The sequence below is a fragment of the Salminus brasiliensis genome, chromosome 1 (genome assembly GCF_030463535.1).
Source record: "Salminus brasiliensis chromosome 1, fSalBra1.hap2, whole genome shotgun sequence".
In the NCBI taxonomy this organism is placed as follows: Eukaryota; Metazoa; Chordata; class Actinopteri; order Characiformes; family Bryconidae; genus Salminus; species Salminus brasiliensis.
The window spans coordinates 59046356-59065720 of record NC_132878.1 but is presented as its reverse complement, the minus strand read 5'-3'; the positions used below and the strand labels follow the sequence as shown (position 1 = coordinate 59065720).

Below are 19365 nucleotides of genomic sequence, written 5' to 3'. Positions count from 1 at the left end.
ATTCATTTTATTATTTCATTTCTATTGGTCCGTTCATCAGAAAATGTAAAGAACTGTCTGATTTAAATTATGTCAAAAAGTGAAAAATGAAGATATGATATTTTTATGTGACAATGATCATATTCATCTGGAAATAATGTTCATAATACAATCAAGTAAAATCCAGAATGGCCCAGCCCTTCCTGCCTGATGGGAATGGTAAAGTACAGGTTGGCCTGAACCACTTTGGGAGTCTAGAGCATAGACTCTTTGCCAGGTGGTGGAATAATCCACACTCTGTGTCCAAACAGCCATTATGCATTTAAAAGGAAAGTGATTGCAGTCATGAAATATCTTAATACTGCACTGTGTACTGTGTTTAGGTATCAGGTATCATTTGTCTGTATACTGTATCAGGGTGTCAGCACTGGCTTTTGTATTTGGCAGTATGTTAGCTCAAGGTTATTTTAGACTCCTTACAAGGTTATCCTTAGCCTATTTACACCAGCTAAGGATACATTTGCACTTTTGTAAGTCTCTCTGGAAAAGAGTGTCTGTTAAATGTTGTAAATTCAAATGTAAGTACAGGTAGTGCATCACTATTTTCAGTGCAGATGCTATGATCTCACATCTTGAGCCTCTTTCTCTGAGGTTAGACTGCCATGTAGTCATATAGCATTGCCATAAATTTTCTAATATCACTGGGTCAAACCAGAGGTGCAGTCTACTAGACATGCAGGTATACACTATATATCCACAAGGAAGCCACTTGAATTTCCATTGCGGTGCCATTATATAATTCTTTTTTATTCCTTCATGCTGTTTAAAAATACCAACTGCCCTTTACATTGTGTGAATATTGCATGACAGATGGACCAATAGAATGGCCCACAGTTGTGACAAATACTTGTGCTTCTTTTGTAACGACAAAATATCAGTACTGATATTACAGATATTACAGATTACAGATACATCTTACCAAATTTATCAGCTATTGAATTGATACTTTATTCTTAACAGCCATGGAAATAATAAAACGTCCCTCTCCACCTCGCTAGCTAAAAACTGTTCAAGTATTCACAGGACGCAGGCATTAGAAACAGTTAACAGTTAGGAAGGTTACTATCTTTCCTGGGCAAAATAATTCTACTTCTTTAGAACTTTGATATCCAAATTTGGCTGGACAATTGATGTTTCCTCTTTACTACAATAGTCAGAAAGACTCTGAGAAACCTGAGTTCCTTAAACTCTAAGTGCCTGTATGTGGGCCCACAATTCAATCCCTCAGCTTGATAACTACGTAACTTACATATTAGCTCCATAATAATTACTGAGCAATTTGTCATAGTTTCTGAATAATGAGTCTTAGGGTTAATAACTGAATAATGTGCCTCCAGTCTACGATGTTAACTTTAAAGACTTAAATTTTAATTGGCATTAATTGGCAATTAATTTTTTTAATTAGCCTTGTAGATCGGAATGAAAATGGAGTAAAAATACTTAATGTTACTGTCATTCTAAATGAAAAGCAGCCAGCAGTCAGAATTACATCTAAAGTAGAATTACACCTTACCATGTCACTGTGTCATAATTACTAGTGTTTCGATTTTTAGTTATGCTACTATGTGAGCTTTGATTTTGGGAAGTTTGTTTGTTGGCAGTTTGGTCAAGCCTGCCTGCTCATAAAATCAGTGAGCATTGATAATGCTGACTGTCCATAGATGCTTGCTAATATTTTTCAGAAGGCCTGGAAGACAAGGATCTAGGCATTTCTTTGCCTAGGTGTCAAATGCTAACTCAAGACCCAGCATTAAACTGAACACTAATCTTATATTTATTTAAAAAAAAAAAAAAGCTTGCGAATGCAGTTATTAAAATATCTTATTTCTGCATTGTGGATTGCATCTAGGTATTAGGTATATCACTGGCTGATGCATGAGAAGAAACTTGGAAAGGGGCTTCTGAGTGACAGAACCATTGGGCATATTATCAATAGATTGCGACAGCAATCCCTAGTGATGCCACAGTTATCCATGGCCGGGAGTCCAAGAGAGCATAATTGGCCTTGCTCTTTCTGGGTGGGTAGGATGGTATGCTAGCCAATGCAGGAGTTATCTGACAGTCTTGGCAGTTAGCGTTCTCCTTTGGGTGTTTTTAGCTGTTCAATGATGTTGTGTCAGCAATGGAAAAGATGCAGAGGCAAGTGACTCAGAAGAAGCATGTGCTAACCTTCACCCTGCCTGCTTGGTAGCATGTGATTGTGGGGGACATGACTGGACACAATAAGAAAGGAATAAAAAAGGAAGAAAGGAAGAAACCTATAATGTTGGCAAGCAAGTTTGGGTCACTAGCGTGAGAATGGGTTGTGTTAAAAGGTACAATGAGCAAACCTTAAAAGAGAATGTTTTTGAGAAAGCAGAACTGTGTTTCAGTCACAGTGTGATCTAAATCAGGTGGGTATAAATAATGCGTTTGGCATGGCTGGGAAGCAGCGGTTCTGATGTTTGAGGACTGATAACAGCTGTTGTTTTAAACATAGGCCCTTGTGTTTGGCCTTGGTGTTGATGCACTATGTATTTTTCATTAGTTCTGTGTTGTGTTGAACATCCTGCAGAAATGTCCTTTTTTCCTCCTGAGAAATGTTGAAGCTGTCCCCCAGGGGTGAACTTAATTGATGGGCCTCTGCTAGTTCCCACAATTTTTAGTGCTTTGTAGCCTTGATTGCTAATTAGCATCGAAATTGCTGCTTTGGACACTGGGGCTCGTAACACCTTTAGCTTGGCAACATGAAAAATCGCTGTGCAGCGCATTGCCTTTGTTGCGGTTGTACGCTTGCTGTCTTTTGTGAATGGCTTGAACCTACCATGCAGCCTGACACCATGGGGATGGACAGTCCTATTAGGCTGGAGCCACCTTGCATAGAGTGAGAGCCTGGATTAGATATGGAGACATGGGACACATCAGGAGACTGGATAAGCAGGAAATAAATCATTGAAGAGCATTTTCTGAAAACTGTCCTTTATTGTCTTCCTGTCCATGGTTAAGTGCATGGATTAGATTGTTTGTTACAAGGGCCTTGGTATTTTGGCGTGTGAATCTGTGCCTGCATGTTTGTGTGCACATGATTCTAATGAAATAAAAGGACAAAGAAGTCATTCTAAGTAGAATTTATACCTCAGCCCTTGGGCCTTTCCCACTGATCTGAGCAGACAAGATAAGCATGAGCAATATGACGGAATCCCCTTCAAGCCAGCCAGGCAGAGCCACAGGGAGTAATCGGCGTACTGCTGATACCTATCCACCCCTTCCAGATCTGTTGTAGCAGCCTGGAGGTTGGTTATGGATTGGGCAATAGAGTGAATTTTGAGATGATTTCCCTGGACACTTTGCCCAAGTGGCCTCCCAGCCCTTTGCTGCCCTGGTGACTGTGAAAAGCTCTGAATCCTCAGTAATTAATGAGAATGGCTCCTCTCAGTGGCTCAGAAGTGCTGATATTGCCCACTCTCCATCTTACTGATACACTTTCAGACTCCTCCAAGCACTTTTTTCGTCATTTTTTTTCTCACCCATGCGACACATTGCCTCAAGTGTATGCGAGTCTTAACTTCAGTTTGTGCAAGATATGTTCCAGATAAATAGCTTCGCTCCATTTGTAGATTAACAGTGTGCTGTTGCACTGTAGGACATTTTCACAGAATGCTTGTTTATATAAACAACATTAATCTGGGTAATTTCTTTTTTCTTCCTTTCCTCGGCCGGCCTGTGAATTTGCTGAAGTGGATTCGCTACTGGAAGTCACACCATCCCAATGTAATGGTTTCTGTATGTTGCATCATTAAGCCTGCACAGAACAGAGTAAATAACAGAAGCACAGTACATACCTAGGTGTAACCAAACACGGCATTACAAAACACCAGGTATTTATTGAATGTACAGCCAGGCAAATATAGCATGACCAAATGACTACATTTAAAAACTACGGAACAAATATTTGGCTAGGAGTTGGACATTTCCCTCTTAGCAGTATAGTTTATTCTGCTGAAGCAATGGAAAGAAAGCAAATTCTTTCACTGTCCTTCCCTGGTGTCCTTCTAACTGACTTCAGCAGCATTCTTTTTATTTTGTAATGGCCTTCCTCTGCAATTGAATTTGACCATAAAAATTATTTTAATCTCTTATTATGGTATATTGAAATTATGTTTTAGTATACTGTGTATTATACTATAGCCTTGAGCTGCTATAGTATAGCTGCTTCTTCTTTAAAGACAGGAACTAGATAAAATACTACATAGCCTACCAGAAGAGCTTCTTTCAGCTTTCTATATTAGCTAATTAAGCAGTCCTTGTAACTTACAGGACAACCTGGTCTTAAGAGGAATTCATACATATGTAACTGTAACTCATTTGTACAATGTGTGCTAAATATAGCTTGACCCCCTTACACATATGCATGAATTACTGACGCTACCTAGACACACAAAAAGCAAACCATTTGAACAGAGAATGATACAAAGCAACCAGTGAAATTTAATCAGCTGAACCTACACCTCAACTTCAACCTAAACCTAACCTAACCCTTACCCTAACCTTAACCCTAACCTTAAACCTAACTTTAAACCATAACCTGTACTTATCCTAAACGTTACCCTAAGCCTAACCTTAACCTTAACCCTAACCTTAAACCATAACCTATACTTAACCTAACTGTTGCCCTAAGTCTAACCCTAACCCTAACCTTAAGCTTTACCATAACCTAATTTTCACCTAATCTAAGCCCTATAACAGAGAAAAGCAGAATATTGTGGCACTGCAGATTTCTCAATTCTTCTTCGAGTACATGACTGACAGGGTTGTGTGTATTTGGCAAACAATGCCCCCAGTAGATGGGAGCTGTGAATTGTAAAATATGTACCAGAGCTTCTTGTGGATCATGCTAATGTTATATTTCTTCTATATACTTTAGTTGTATATGTACAAATTTTACAAGATCTTGTTGTACAGTAGGGACTACAGCTCTGCCACTTTTGCTACATTGTCTAGATGTGTCATCTGCATAGTTGTGACTGGTAGAAGGTCTGCTGAGGTGTCTGGCAGAGTGGGACCTCTGGCTGTTCAAATGACTCAGAGGCCATGTCCTTAAGCAAGCTTGGGTGAGTCTCCCTCAGCAGACATCTGTTCCTCCTCAAGATCTGTCCTGATGGTGTTTGCACACTGTAAGAATGAGGCTCTGGTCTTTTGCCTATTACAATGAAGGGTTTTCATCCTTGCCTTGTTTGCATGTGAATTGTAGAATCAGAAGCAAGTTCAGGTAGTGGTTTAGTCTTCGCATTATAGTACTGCTCCTGATGAGCCTGCAGGTGCTGGGGTCTCCTGTGAACATGCTGTGGAGTAGCTGGCTGTACAGCAGCATGGACCTCAGGACAAAAGAATCAAGTGTGGGTCTGTACCTGTACCCACGAAGCTGCGAGCTCATGCATTTTAAAACTAATAAAGAGTCATGATTGCTTAATATCCCTCTATTTCTGAATTTCTGTATTTTCACAGACATTCTCTTTATAGCATCGTGGCAAAAGAAGTAATTTGTCCAACAATATCCATTGTATGCCCCTGATTTGCACTTTAAATGTTCCAAACCTGGCTAGTACGCCCCCAAGAGGTTTAAGATTCAGCTCTGCTGTTCTGCAGTTCTGCTGCGTCTGTAACTCTTCTGTAATCCTTAATTCTGGACTTAATTGTTGCACTTTCAGCCCAAATCTGATTTTTGGCCTATCTATATGGTATCCAGACTGATGGTTTGGTTGTCTGGACAGCCAAAAAAACAAACAAATCTGATTTTTGCAAACCGGATCCAAACCACAATTGGAGGTGGTTTGAAATGTGACTATAATCAGATTTGTACAGATGTGCCTTAGTCTGGACACTCCAAGTTTCTTTTTCATCACACAGTGCAACAGACAAGGATTATGTCAAATTCAGAGCGACCTCCATCTCTCCTGCTTTTGTGCATGAAAGCATAGTACCGTAATAATGTCATAACCACAGAAACCCAGGTATAGGTTTGTGATGTCCGGACACGCAAACCCAATCTAATCACTTGCAAATAACAGTGTGGACAGTCATCTCACCAGATCTGATTTGAGACACAAATCCGATTTGCCTGCAGTCTGAACATAGCCTAGGTACCAAGTAGAAATGTCCATGCAGCAAAAAAATATCAGCCCTTAGTTTTAGCCATGGGAGTTCTGGTACATCATGTAACCTGAGAGGCTCTTTGTCAATTTGTGGCTGGAGCTTCTGACATGTAGCACACTTCAACCCCAACTGTTCTGTGCCAGGTGCCATTTCTTGCAAGTATAAAAAATTTCTGGCCTTTATTCAGTGTGCTTCTGTGATCAGATTGAGCGGTTGCTGCCTTCCCATGTATGTAGTGGTGGAACTGCTTTGCCAAAAAGCTCTTTCTCAGTCAGAGTGTATTTTTGTCGGTCTCAGAGTGTGCTCTGGAGGCATAGCACAGCGGCTTACCTTCTTGGAAAAGACATGCACCAAGCCCATCTCTCAATGCGTCTGCCTGTATTGTCAGAGGCTTGCCATGATCATAGAATTGGAGAGCCAGAGCTTGAGTGAGAGCAGCTTTCAGACTTTCCAAGGCTGCATTGTGCTGATGGCTCCACTGCCAGGCAGCTTGTTTTCTAAGGCACTGTCTGAGTGGGGCTGGTAAAGTGGCTTCTTTTGGAATGAACTGAGCTAAATATCTGGTCATGCCCAACAGCCTCTATAGGCTCTTCTAGTCATCAGGTAGAGGTAGGTCATTGATGCCTTTGACCTTAGTGTCATCAGGCTTGGCCTCTTTGAGTGTGATAATGTTCACCATATATTTTACAGTGTTGATTTTAAATTAGATTTATTTCTGGTTGAATTTTACATTTGCGGGCTATGCCATGCAGCCATTTTATGACACAAAGCAAGATTTTAGTGTGCTCTTGGTCCGATGAAGCAGCCATTATCATGTCATCTGTGATTATATGCACCCTTTCTGTTTCTGCTAAAAATCCTCACTGACAGCCTTGATGCCAAACAAGAATCTCAGGAAATGGTATCAGGCTCACGCCATATTGAATGTACATAGCTTTAATTATGGCTGGTCCGGCTTTATCTGCCAATACCTGTCTTTCTCACCAAGAATGGTGAAAATGGATTTTCCTACTAGCTTGCTGCGCACATCCCCTGGAGTGGAAATGGTATAATGCTCTCGCTTTACAAACTTGTTCAAATCACAAGGATTCAAAGTGATCCATTTACCATTCAGTGATGACAGTGTTCACCCATTTACCAGGGTTACAGTGGTGCAGGGTGCAGTTAGCAGTGTGCCAAGCCCAGAGTAGCAACCATTGACACATCATTCCCCCTGTTACAGGTCAGTGGAGCATCAGCATGATTTTGGAGCTGCTATTTTAAGGTGAAAAGTCACACATACCAGTGAAGACCGATGGATACATCTCAACCAGCTCATCCTTAGTTGCTAAAGGATCTCAAATTCCCACATGCTTGTCTGCCCATGATTGGTGTATCTGACTGGGTGGACACATAAAACTGTAGCCTGGCTTTCGTACTTAAGGTATCACAAATCAGCGGCACAGTGCCTTCTGGTGTCAAGTGTGTATTGTATTAGCAACCAGTGTTGTATTTGTAAGCTATAGGTGAAGGCTGCCTGGATTTTCTGGAAAATGGCCAGAGGCAGTACTTTTGCATCTTTATGTAGTTTGCTACACTTTTGTCAGTGGGCTTGCACTGGAGATTGACGAATGATATGTACTGTCTGCATGTTTCTGTAGCTGTGTATATATGTGGTTGGTGTGGCGCAACAGATAACACCGCTTCCTTGCCAGTGAGCTACCACACCCTTGGGAGACTGGGGTTCGATTCCTGGTCTGGGTGACTATGCTGCACTACACCAATAAGAGTCCTTGGGCAAGACTCCTAACACTACATTGGCCCACCTCTGTAACCTTGTAAGTCGCTCTGGATAAGAGCGTCAGCTAAATGTCGGCAATTTAATGTAAATGCATATATCTGTCATTCAGTTCGGAAGCAAATCATCAACCCCTCTTTCACACTGGAATCAGTAAAACTAAGCACCAGCTTATTATACAGTGGTTGGTGTAGTGCAACAGATAACACCACTACCTGCTAGTGAGCTACCACACCATGTGGGAGATTGGGGTTCGATTCCTGGTCTGCACCACACTAATAAGAGTCCTTGGGCAAGACTCATAACACTAGGTTGGCCCACCTTTGTAACACAGGTAACTTTGTAAGTCGCTCTGGATAAGAGTGTCATATAAATGCCATAAATATAAATATCTTGTGTCATGTCATTTTAATTGTGGTCAAACAGAGTTTTTGCTTTTCTAGCGTAGCTCAATCACAGATCTGTCCACTGATATCCCCTGCACCATCAGATGTGACCTGCAATAGTCCCTACTGGAAAATCCATCTCAATGCCAGCTTTTGCTTATAGCTAGCTTTAGATAGCTTAAACTGTTTTTTGATGTCCACAGTGTTTTAAAAGTTGGTCATCTAGACAAAAAACATATCCTATGCTGGTGATGCCATTTGAGATCACAAACTGAAAATGAAATGACTAATTAGAACTTTACCTTTAATTTTCTGATACTTACAACTAGATGTTTTAACAACTAAAGACATTCCTTTGGGTTCCTTTGTTGGCAAACCACCCCATTTTTAGCCGAGCAAAATATAGTCTGTATAGCCCTTCCAATATGGCCTTGTATCTTCTGGTTTGGCCTCTATATGCCGGCTGCCGAAGACTAATAGAACAGCATATTGTGAGACCTTCATGCCTGGCTTGTGGAGCTTGTTAATGATGTCAGCTCTTACAATGTTTCTGTCCTCAACTGCTGTTGTTTTCCTTGGCAAACCAGTTTGATGTCTGGTTGCTAGTAATCAAGTGGTCTCAGCTTCAAAATGGCTTGCTTTTCTCTCAGAGACAATTCATGTTGTCTCTAACACAGGTTTTCATCTTGGTTTGTTCTTTCTAGCAACACATGCTATATTCACTAATAAAATCCAAGATGTGTCCTGTCAACTTTTCTAATATTTGTGATGTCTTGAAATCATCTGATATTGTTATTTTATTTTATCTCAGATCTTTCAGAGGAGACTGTATATACATGCCCACCGAGCACTGTCTGAGGAAGACCTGTATACCTACTTATACATGCACTTACGTAATCAGCCTACATCATGCAGATATGGGCCAGCAGCTTTAGGTAATCAATCATCAGAATGGAGAGAAAATCTAATCATAGTAATTTTTAGTGTGTTTCTGGTTGTTGATGACAGATGGGCCAGTTTGAATATTTCTGCTAATCTCCTTTTTTTTGCCCTGATATTTCAATCGAGTTGTTGACCATCTCTTGATGGCCATGATTTTATCATCTGCTAATGGCTACTTCAATGCATCATGCCACAAAGCAGAAGCTGCCTGAAACTATTTTAATGAACATGACCACGAGTTTAGTTTTCTTCAGTGATATTCCCCAGTCACCAGATCTGAATAGAGTCCAATAGAGGCTGTTTTGAGAGGAAAAGGGAGACCCTACTCATGTTAGTATAGTGTTTCTTGAGTGCTTGGTGAGTGTATATACCGGGCTTGCATTAATATTTGAATTTACCCCAGTGCTAGTAAGAGTTGACTCAGTGCCAAGTCTGAGTGCATTTAAAGGCTGTGTGTAAAGAGCTTTGTTTGTAACTGATATTGCTGTCATTTTAATTCTGAAATCTGAAAAGTACACATGCCTTTAAATGCCATTTGAACATAGCCAGCCTGAAATCAAATCTAGAGAATTCGTCAGAGCTTGTCACATTCACTGGAGTGGCAAACCGTTCTGTAGCGGCTGATTCATCCTCTCATACATCATAACAACTTACAGTCCTCACACACACTGCAGTTTCGTGTCAGTGTCGGCCAGAAAAGGTTCCAGAAGCATTGGGGAAGGGTGATATCATGCAGGTGGACTGAGTCAGGGCCAGCTTTATGCATGGGCACACTCCTAGCCAGCAAGGTCCCGAGCCAGAGACACATGTGTCAAAGGCTTAGCGCGCCACAGCCCACGCCTCCGCAGGCCCGGAGCATGGTGCGTTATGTGCTCTGTAATTGTTTTTGTAATGTGTTCCAGTGTTTGCTTAGCTCATCTCGGCTCTCTTGCAGGTCACAGGGGTCCATACTTACATGTGGAGCTGTTTTCAAGGCTGTGCCATTTCCGTGCCTGAATCTGAATACATTAACTCACTCTCAGGGAAAAAAGCTCCTTTTTTAGCTGCTGCAGGGGTAACCCAGCCATCTAACACAAGATACAAATAGATTGACTGTGGACTGGTGTGGATAATGTGCCCAAATATACACTAAAATGTGTGTGAACTGCCTATTGACTGATTTAAAAAAATGAATGACAAAAATAAAACAACCTATGTAACAGTCCAGCTATTACAACAGACTACCATGCATGAAAATATTGTGTGTACTGGAGCAGAAGATGAAGTCTTGCTGTACTGTTCCGTTGAATTATAAACTGAATGGGAAGAGCAAGGTCAGTACAGATAAAAGGACAGAGCGGACAGCCAGAGTGAAAGTATATCATCAAATGATTTTACCTATTTGTATTTCAAATAGCTGTATGCAATTTTTTAAATAAGTTAGAATTCATAACTTCAATTTATTGCTAATAAATGTAATTTCTGCACATTATCAAAATACTTAAGGGGTAATTATGGGCTTATGACACCGGATTATAATGTCTTGTGGCTCCTGAGCTACATTGTTCTGGTAATATAGTTATATATTTTGATAATATCATATTAAGGTTGCTAAGTACATTTAGTCTAAAAGCAGCATTATTCAAGAATTGCTGTTTTTGATACTGGGCTCCGCCTAGAGTTGCGGAGGGTAATTCACTTCTATATCTTATATATCTCTTTTTAAAACCAACCTTTTTAGGAACACATTGTGCTGCTAATTTGCCTTTATTTACAATTCTTACTTTAATGATATGATATTTGTGTACATATTTTGTTTTTTGTCTAACATATGTTTTATACATATATATTTGATTAGTTTTTTTTCATCTTATTGTATCCTTATTCTTATTGTTTCCTTATTCTATTCCATTGTTTTTTTGTGTGTGTTGGAGAAGGCACTATTATTGTAACAACAGCATATTATTATTATTATTATTATTATTATTATTATTATTAAGTAGTAGTAGTAGTAGTAGAATATCAACGTCATAAATGCAAATTCTGAACAGCTCCACACATGTATTTCTGGACAAGCTGAGAGATACAGAACTGTCACTGAAAGTGAAAGAAGCATGTACACTGAGGCAGCAGAGTAATATTACAGGATTTTACACAAATATGCTGTTCTCATGAGTAGTGCAGTACATAGTGCAGTAGATGCCATTCTCCCTATTGCAAGTCAGTGTACCACCACTATGTTTTTGAATCTATTATTTTAAAGCAAAATTGCTGCATACTGTTGATTTAGCTAGTGCTCCGCAAATAGGAATCAAGGTGCATTCCAGTTTCACCCCTAGTAGTTTCTACTTAACTACACAGGGTATTCCAATTCATTTTAAAGGTGGTTTCAAACACACCAACACGGAATGAAAATGTTCAGTGGGAAAGCAACTTCAAACTGGCTAGGCAGTAGTAAACATTTCTTTATACCTTCACAGGAAGTTGCAGGAAAGTTAACCAATCAATCATTGCATATGTGTTGCTTTTTTGTTTGATGATAATGTAGCAGAGCGCTCTGAATGAAGGTATTTAATTAACTGCAGTTCCCTTAGCCCACATCCCTCACTCAGTGTGTAGGAAATATAAAGATACTACTTAAGGACCCTGTGGAATGGAATGCAGCTAACGTCAGGGCTGTGCTCTGTCACTAGCAGGTGAGGTCAGACATTTGTTTAGTCTGGTTTTAGTTGAAGGCCTGGGTTAAGTTTGTCTGAGACACCGTGGCTGTGGCTTGTTTTCCTCCGAGATGAATTGGCGGGGAGATGAGGCCAGGCAGACGCCACTGTCTCAGGGAGACGATGAAGAAGAGATTCATTACCCCTCTGACTTGCCTATTGGGCCTCATTATTTCCTCATCTCCATCACCACGAGGAAGAGCAAAGACTGCCGGCATTGGCTCTGTCTATCCATCACCCCACTCCCCTTCCCCCTACGGACAGCCCAATCGAAAAAGAGCAACACCTGTCACTGATGAAGATAGAGGTGCTGGAGTTAAGTCGAAAGAGAATGAAAGCCATGCGGGAGTCATGGACATTAGGGTGGCACTCGCATTGGGCTAGCATTTACACCATTTCCACTGTTCAGCAGTTGCTTGGTCTCTAAATGGACAACAAATCTTTGGGCTCTTTTAGCTTCTGTGACTTCACAGAGGAATGAATAATGAGATCAGGCACTTGGGGCTAGTTTCCTGGAGATGGACTAAATCTTGGACCAACACCAGGACTAAATTGCAATGTCAAATGGTTGTCCACAGTTGAAACGCATTTTCAGTCTAGGCCAAATCTGTGGCTCTAAATCTGGCCCTTGTACTTTAGATTTTTAAACGCACCGGTTCTAAGTGCTAGGATTTAGTTTTAAATGGGGTTTTGTAATTAACCTCATGTCCTCTAAAATAGCCAAAACATTTGAGCAAGTCCATAAGAAGATCACATTGTTTAGCTCAAGATCTTGTAAACACCAGATTTTGACATTGATATATTTAAAGACATACTTATTAAGGTCTTCCCTCTGAGCAGTTACAGTATGTACAGTATATGGCTGCATTAGACAAATATCAACATTCATCAACATTTTCGATTCACAATCAACAATCAACAATTAGTGTCTGTGTAATATCTTTGCTATGAAAAAGATGAATAATTCTTCCTTTATTGTTGGATGTACAGCAATAGTTTGTGAGCAAGTTCACACATAAACAGAATGGAGTTCGAATGGGAAAGCACTTAATATTGATTAGTTTGATCAGATTGATCAGATCAGATGAACTAATCTTAGGTTTGTTAGAGCACTTACAGTTAAGTGTCTAGATTTAGTCTAAATGCAAATAATGTTAATAAAATAATAAAATAAATGTAGTCAAAATGATCAATATAACACAATTATCACCTCTTTTTATATCATTTGAAAGTGCCTACTGCTATTTTAATATGAACATAGTGAACATTTTATGAATAATGGAAGCTCCATTAACAGTGTTTTTTCTTTTCCATTTTGTCATAAAGCACATAAAGCTTTTGTCATTTACATGAGAAGGAAATCACCTTCCTAACTGTTTATGCCATTTAATTCTATATACATTTTATAAATTTAATTTCATTTAAATGTAATTTGAAAAAATATAGAAGAACAACTGCCAAATTCACATTATGTCTAAAAGTGAAAAGCAGGAAAAATGGAGATACAAGGTTTTTCTTGTTCTATTGATTTAGCAATTACATGAACTACAAAATTTAATTATTGTCTTTTTTATTATTATGTCTTATGCGTTCTTCCTCATTCGTTTCTCGTGCTTCATAAACCACTTGAAATTCACAATGTAGATATGAACTCAGTGCTGCTCTCCACTCCTCCATTTATCCACAACCAAACATCCCCCAACCCCCAGCATGTTTTTGTACTGTGTGCATGTTTCTCTGGCTGTCCGTTTCACTGGTGGGTCACAACATGGTTGTGTTGCCCTGCAGAGATGATGAGGGAACAGGCCTGGATCCTCGCAGCTGCAAAGTAGCATCTGATTTTGTTTAATGATAATGAGTCGGGTAGGTGACCTCGCTGCACTGGCTGAAAGATTACTGTATAATACATAGAAATGCATAAACGCCCCCCACCACACACACATATGCGCTCATACACACTCATACACAGCCACTGAGGCTTTCAGGTGAAAAATACCTAGTGAATTATTCAGGGCTTGTTTTTGGAGCTGCTGGAGAGCATGGCAAGCAGAGTCCGCAGTAGAGGTGCCAGTGTGCCCTTGTGAACTACACACTCACACCCACAGGCCTTGGGCTGCAGACCTTTCACCGCACTCCAAATGCGCAGCCAAGGCTAGAAACAGCAAAGGTAATTAGGCCATTTACTTGCAAGTTCAGGTGAAGACTCCATTAGTGTAATTCTTAGATTATTTTTCACATTCTCAGATAGTCTCAGTGATAGAAAGGCCTCTACCTATACTAGGCATTAGACGTTGCCAGTAATCATGATTTGTATTGATTATTTGTATTGAATTAAATTGATTTCAATTTAATTAGATACATATTTTATAATTTTTATTTAATGACACATTATTCTTTCCAATATACATTCAATGTTCATACAGAATATACAACTAATTCTATAAACCAACTTACCATGCAGTTACATTTAAATAGTATAGCAACAACTCTTGATTGGTTTGGACCTCACAGTTCAGTAAGGGTTCAGTACAGTTAAAACAAAGCACTGAAACGGCATAAATGCATTATGATAGATTTCATTTTGAGCACACAGTAGTGGCATTTACAATGTATGGCACCTGGTGTCCTACATACCCACCCCCCACCCCCCTTGTGAAATTTGGTCATGCATTACATTCATCAGTCTTCATTCACTGTGTGGACCCCTCGCCTATAGCTTACCACGTACTGTGTATTTTTCATGAACTGAACCATGGCACTGGTATAAATACACATACTGTTACACCTCAATTCATGAGTATTTTACTTGTAAAAGTTAAAGGCCCAGATGAATAAAACTCAACAGTAATCAATCTACACCTCTTTAACAATACAGTATTTTGACCGCAGCAATGACCAGACACTTCTTACCATTACATAATTTTTTTACATGTGTCCCAGCTAAAAGGCATAAATAATAGTAAAAGAGTATAAATAAGTAAATAAAAGGCTAATATGAACATATTCAAAAAGCAGTACATATTAATGACCTTGAGTAAAGGCCAAAAACAGTCAGCATAATAGATACAGAAGACGAGAAGTACTGTTTAGTATAAATGCAACAACAATTGAACAATGCTAAGCTATTTGGTATACAATATCAGTATGGTATCAGTTATCAACTCTCAAACGAAGTGGCAAGACAGAAAATATCATATTTATTGATCACCCTGGTTCACGGGACCATATGGAGATGCTGGTTCCAAGATGGAACTCTGGGGCACTCCACAAGACAAAGTGTAATGTTTGAATGAAGAATTTCTATGTCCAACCTTTACAGCACTTACTTACAGCGTTACTTGTCTTAGCAGATTAAATTGCTTGAATATATTGGTTAATCGTCCGAGTATGTCCTAAGCTGTAGACAGTTGGCTGTGTTTATCTTCTATGGAAAAAAGTGCAAGAGCAGAATGATGCTGTAATGCTAACCCAGATGCATTTAGTTCCAGTTTCTATAATTTGTTTTTGTGTCTGCATCAGCAAATATGTGACTGAAAAATATTTGGATATCAACATTGGCCCAGAATTTGAATTTTGGTGCATCCCTAAAATACATGCTTTGTTCAGTGGTGCATTGGTGACTTCTGTTTTCTTCCCTCAGCTTTGGTTTGCTTTTTGAGGTAGCGAATCTTTCTCAGTGAATGTTTTATTTATTTTTCAGTATATCGTAGATACATACGTGAAGCAGTGAAGTAGAAATATCTCGCCTTCGCTGAAATGATCACTGAAAGGTTTGTGTTTTCTCAATTGCAGTTTTTCCCCTCTGCATAATCTTTTATTTATTGGTTCCACTCTAACACTTTTCTCGACTAGAGTAATGTATTTATCATTATACCCCCGTAATGGTCCCTCCATGAGATATAGACTGTAGCTTAGGCAGGTAGTGCAGAGGAGGAAAACTTCAAAAGAATTTCTCATTATCAAAGAGAAAGACACACTTCAAAATCCATGTGCATGAATAATGGAACAAAAACTACTGCATCCAATAACACCTCCAATTAAGGGCACAGGCTGTGTTTTCTTGGGTTTTTTCTTTGCCGTTGCAGTATATTTGACAATTCCATCACGGCTGTGTTGTACTATTATTGTCGCCACCGAGGTGTTGCGGTTTGTGCTGATGTGGTCGTATTGATCTGCACTCTGTGTTCGCCACAATCATAATTGCAAAGAGAATTATGTAATTTCTGGCTGCCACATTCCTTTATAAAGCGTTCTTTTCTATACTGATAAGTCCCTTTGCAATGGCAGCTTTAATTTGCAAACTGATAGCTGCACAGTATCTGAGCGTTAGACAAAGTCACTCTTGCTCTGCGAAACCTTGCCATGAACAGACACTTAATCTTGCCTTTGCCCGAGTCACAATTTCAGCAGCCAGTCTTAATATGTGAAATCATCCATCTAGGCCTGGGAGAAAGGCGTGTTTGCAGCTAAGCTGGGATCACGGGTCCACATCTTTTGCACCCCTTCAACCCCACCCAGACCTCCAGACATAGATATCGTTGTTGGCTGAGGGGTGATGACAAAGTTGTTGACCGTTGTCAGAGCTTACTGCCAGGTAATATCCTTTCCTCCTAATACCTCCCCTCCATATCATAGCCCTCAGAGCCCTTTGGGAATTAACCCAGTCTGCTTCTCGCAGTCCACGATCCCAGCTCCGACAGCCACTGTATTCGTCACCTCATTAGCTGTACATCTGGTAAATGACACTTTGCAAGTTTCCAGCCCCCCCCCACCCCCCACCCCCCCCTCCACACACACACACACCCTGTTTCCGGCTTGGAGGCAAATTGCTTATCTTTGCCTTAATGGGACTATTTTTACACAGAAAGCTGCCATGCAAATGTCACCCGGGTCACCAGTGCTGCGTGTAATCAAGCCGGGACAGTGATTAGTGCCACACAGTCAGGGTGAATTTAATTCCAGCCCTGTGACACCTAGTGCTGACAGCTTGATGGGCTTGATGGGAGTTTTTACCATAATGACTGCTATAGATTACACTGGGAAAGAGCTCAGCGTTTGATTAAGCCCCCAGTCTGCTCTGCATGGAGTATCTGCATTGCATATCCACGGCCAACCAGAATGTGATGAAAGCTGCTCTCTGTCTCTCAGTGTGGCAGTGATGACATTGTTTTAAAAGTGAGAAATGTGTCATTCACTCAAATGTATTGAGATTGTTCAGTAACATTCTTTTTTAAAGAAACTGGCTCAAAACAATTGACAACATTAATTAAAATAGCTACTAATAGCTAACATGGTGAACTCTTTCAACCGCAGAATTATTATTCAGGTACCACTTTTAATGCTTATTATTAATTAGCATACTACAATTAATCCAGTGTGTAGTTATGCAATGTAGTTATGAGAGTGAAAATGTGTGGACCCACTTACAGGCCTTTAGAGTTTAAGGTCATTGCGAATAAAAAATTAGAGATGGGCATTTCAGTCGAGTATTATTTATGTTCAAGTTTGTAAAGCATGTGATAATAAATCTATTCTAATAGTACATCCCCACCCCACAAAAAAAAAAAAAAAACAACACTGACAGTGATGAGTAATGAGACAGTGACTTTCAACATCTTTCTATTAATGGACTATATTAAAACCAGACAACCAAGAAAGGTGTCAGTATAAATTATTTGAGCCTGTACCCTATTTATCTCCCCCCCCTTCCCCCCCCCCGCCCCCCCCCCCCGGATTTGTGTGGTACTAAACAACTAAAAAAATTTGTTTTTACCACATATGGACCCTTTAAGATAAACAGGCAAATCGTCTGATACTTGCTTTTGGTTGCACATCACTTTTTGGACTTTTATGCCAAGTTGAACCTTTAGACATCCTAACTGTGATTAATCTCTCTACGAAATGATTAAAGTAAAATGATAATTTGATGGAAAGGTACATTTAAGGTACAGGTGTTTACATCCAAAATTAAAAATGTACGTAAACAGTGTTCAAATGTGTTTATCCTACATCCCTGGTTACATTAAAGTCTGCTGAAAATATGCAGAAGTGTCTACTTTAAATTCAAATTTAAAGTCAGGTTCATTAGGTGCTGCAGTGAGGCTGCACAGCACCTTGAAGAATATTTGAGGCCTGTGCAACTGTTGGAGGCCTATGAGTCTCCTGTAATGTCTGCGTTAGAAGGAGACAGGCGGAAAGTGTGCTTTTTGCTTACGGCCTCAGAATTTAAGCACAGGAATCCATCAAGCGTGACTCCTGCTTTGCATGATGGGTAATTGCGCCGCACCAACATGGGCACTTGTAGCAGCACAAGATTGATGGTTGTTGGGGGGAGGTTGGATTTTGTTTGAAATTCATCGTATTTTTAATCCAACGGGCACATTTACATATTTACATATTTATCCTTGGTAGCTTCCAGCGCCCACTTGCTTTTTTGCATATGCCTACCTATAAATAGCCACGTGCTAACATATTTAAAGGATTTAGCAAGACCTGTTCCTACAAGCCTGTCTTCAATCCTGTGCCTGTCCAGAGTGTTCTCGTGGTCGGATGTAGGAGTCTTTCTCTGACTGTCCTTGTTCTTATCACGGCTGTATAATCAAAGGTATTAGGCCGGATAGGAATGGTGCAAAGCGTGCCGATAAGCTTTGCAGACCCTCCTTTCTCTGTAATGAATCAGTGTATTTATTTAGAGCAATCGCTGCAGCCAAAATGGCCCCACTCAATCGCTTGGTTCTGAGCGCGTCGCCGTCATCTTAAAGGTAATTGCTCCTACCTGCGTGGCTGTAATGGATCCTGGATGAAGTATTGACCGCCTCTAGATTTTGATTAAGGGGCTGTAGGGCAGAACGTGCCTTAATGAAAGTGAGGAATCAGCATTCTGGTGGGTGCCCTGCACTCCCTGATTAGGCTGGGATCTTCATTCACCCTAAGGAGGGGGAAAAGGGGATGCTAAATTAAAGGGTGCATTCGCTGATTAACATTTTCAGTGTGTTCTGTATTTCCTCTAAACCGTAATGGCATGAGCGGAGGATGTTTATTAAGACAGTTATGGGCTCCACGGCCAGGAAAAAAGGTCAACAGTAATCATTTTTGATTCCAATTCAGTGTTTTTATTCTCTGGTCATCTGACTCTTTAACTCCTGATTAGGATGTCTGGCAAATTGAACATGTCTCGCAATGAGTGGAAACCAAAGGTCTTGCCTAGTTCATGCACAGTGTGAGTGGGCATGTTTAAAAAGCCTTGCTATAAGGCAAGCATTAGCAAGTGAAATGACATCAAACATATGAGAAATGACATTTGCCAGGAGTTAATGTGGCAAGCGTGTAAAGTTATTAACTGAAGATCCATTTAAATCGGGGCAAGCAAATGCTCGGTCAGGCCTAGACCACA

General features: G+C 40.1%; 1 protein-coding gene across 6 annotated transcripts in view; it reads left to right on the top strand.

Annotated features, from left to right (window-relative positions):
• The window catches only part of LOC140559969 (MAM domain-containing glycosylphosphatidylinositol anchor protein 2-like), a 194524-nt gene that overhangs the window by 77421 nt on the left and 97738 nt on the right, over positions 1-19365 (top strand). The gene's annotated exons all lie outside the window — the stretch shown is intronic.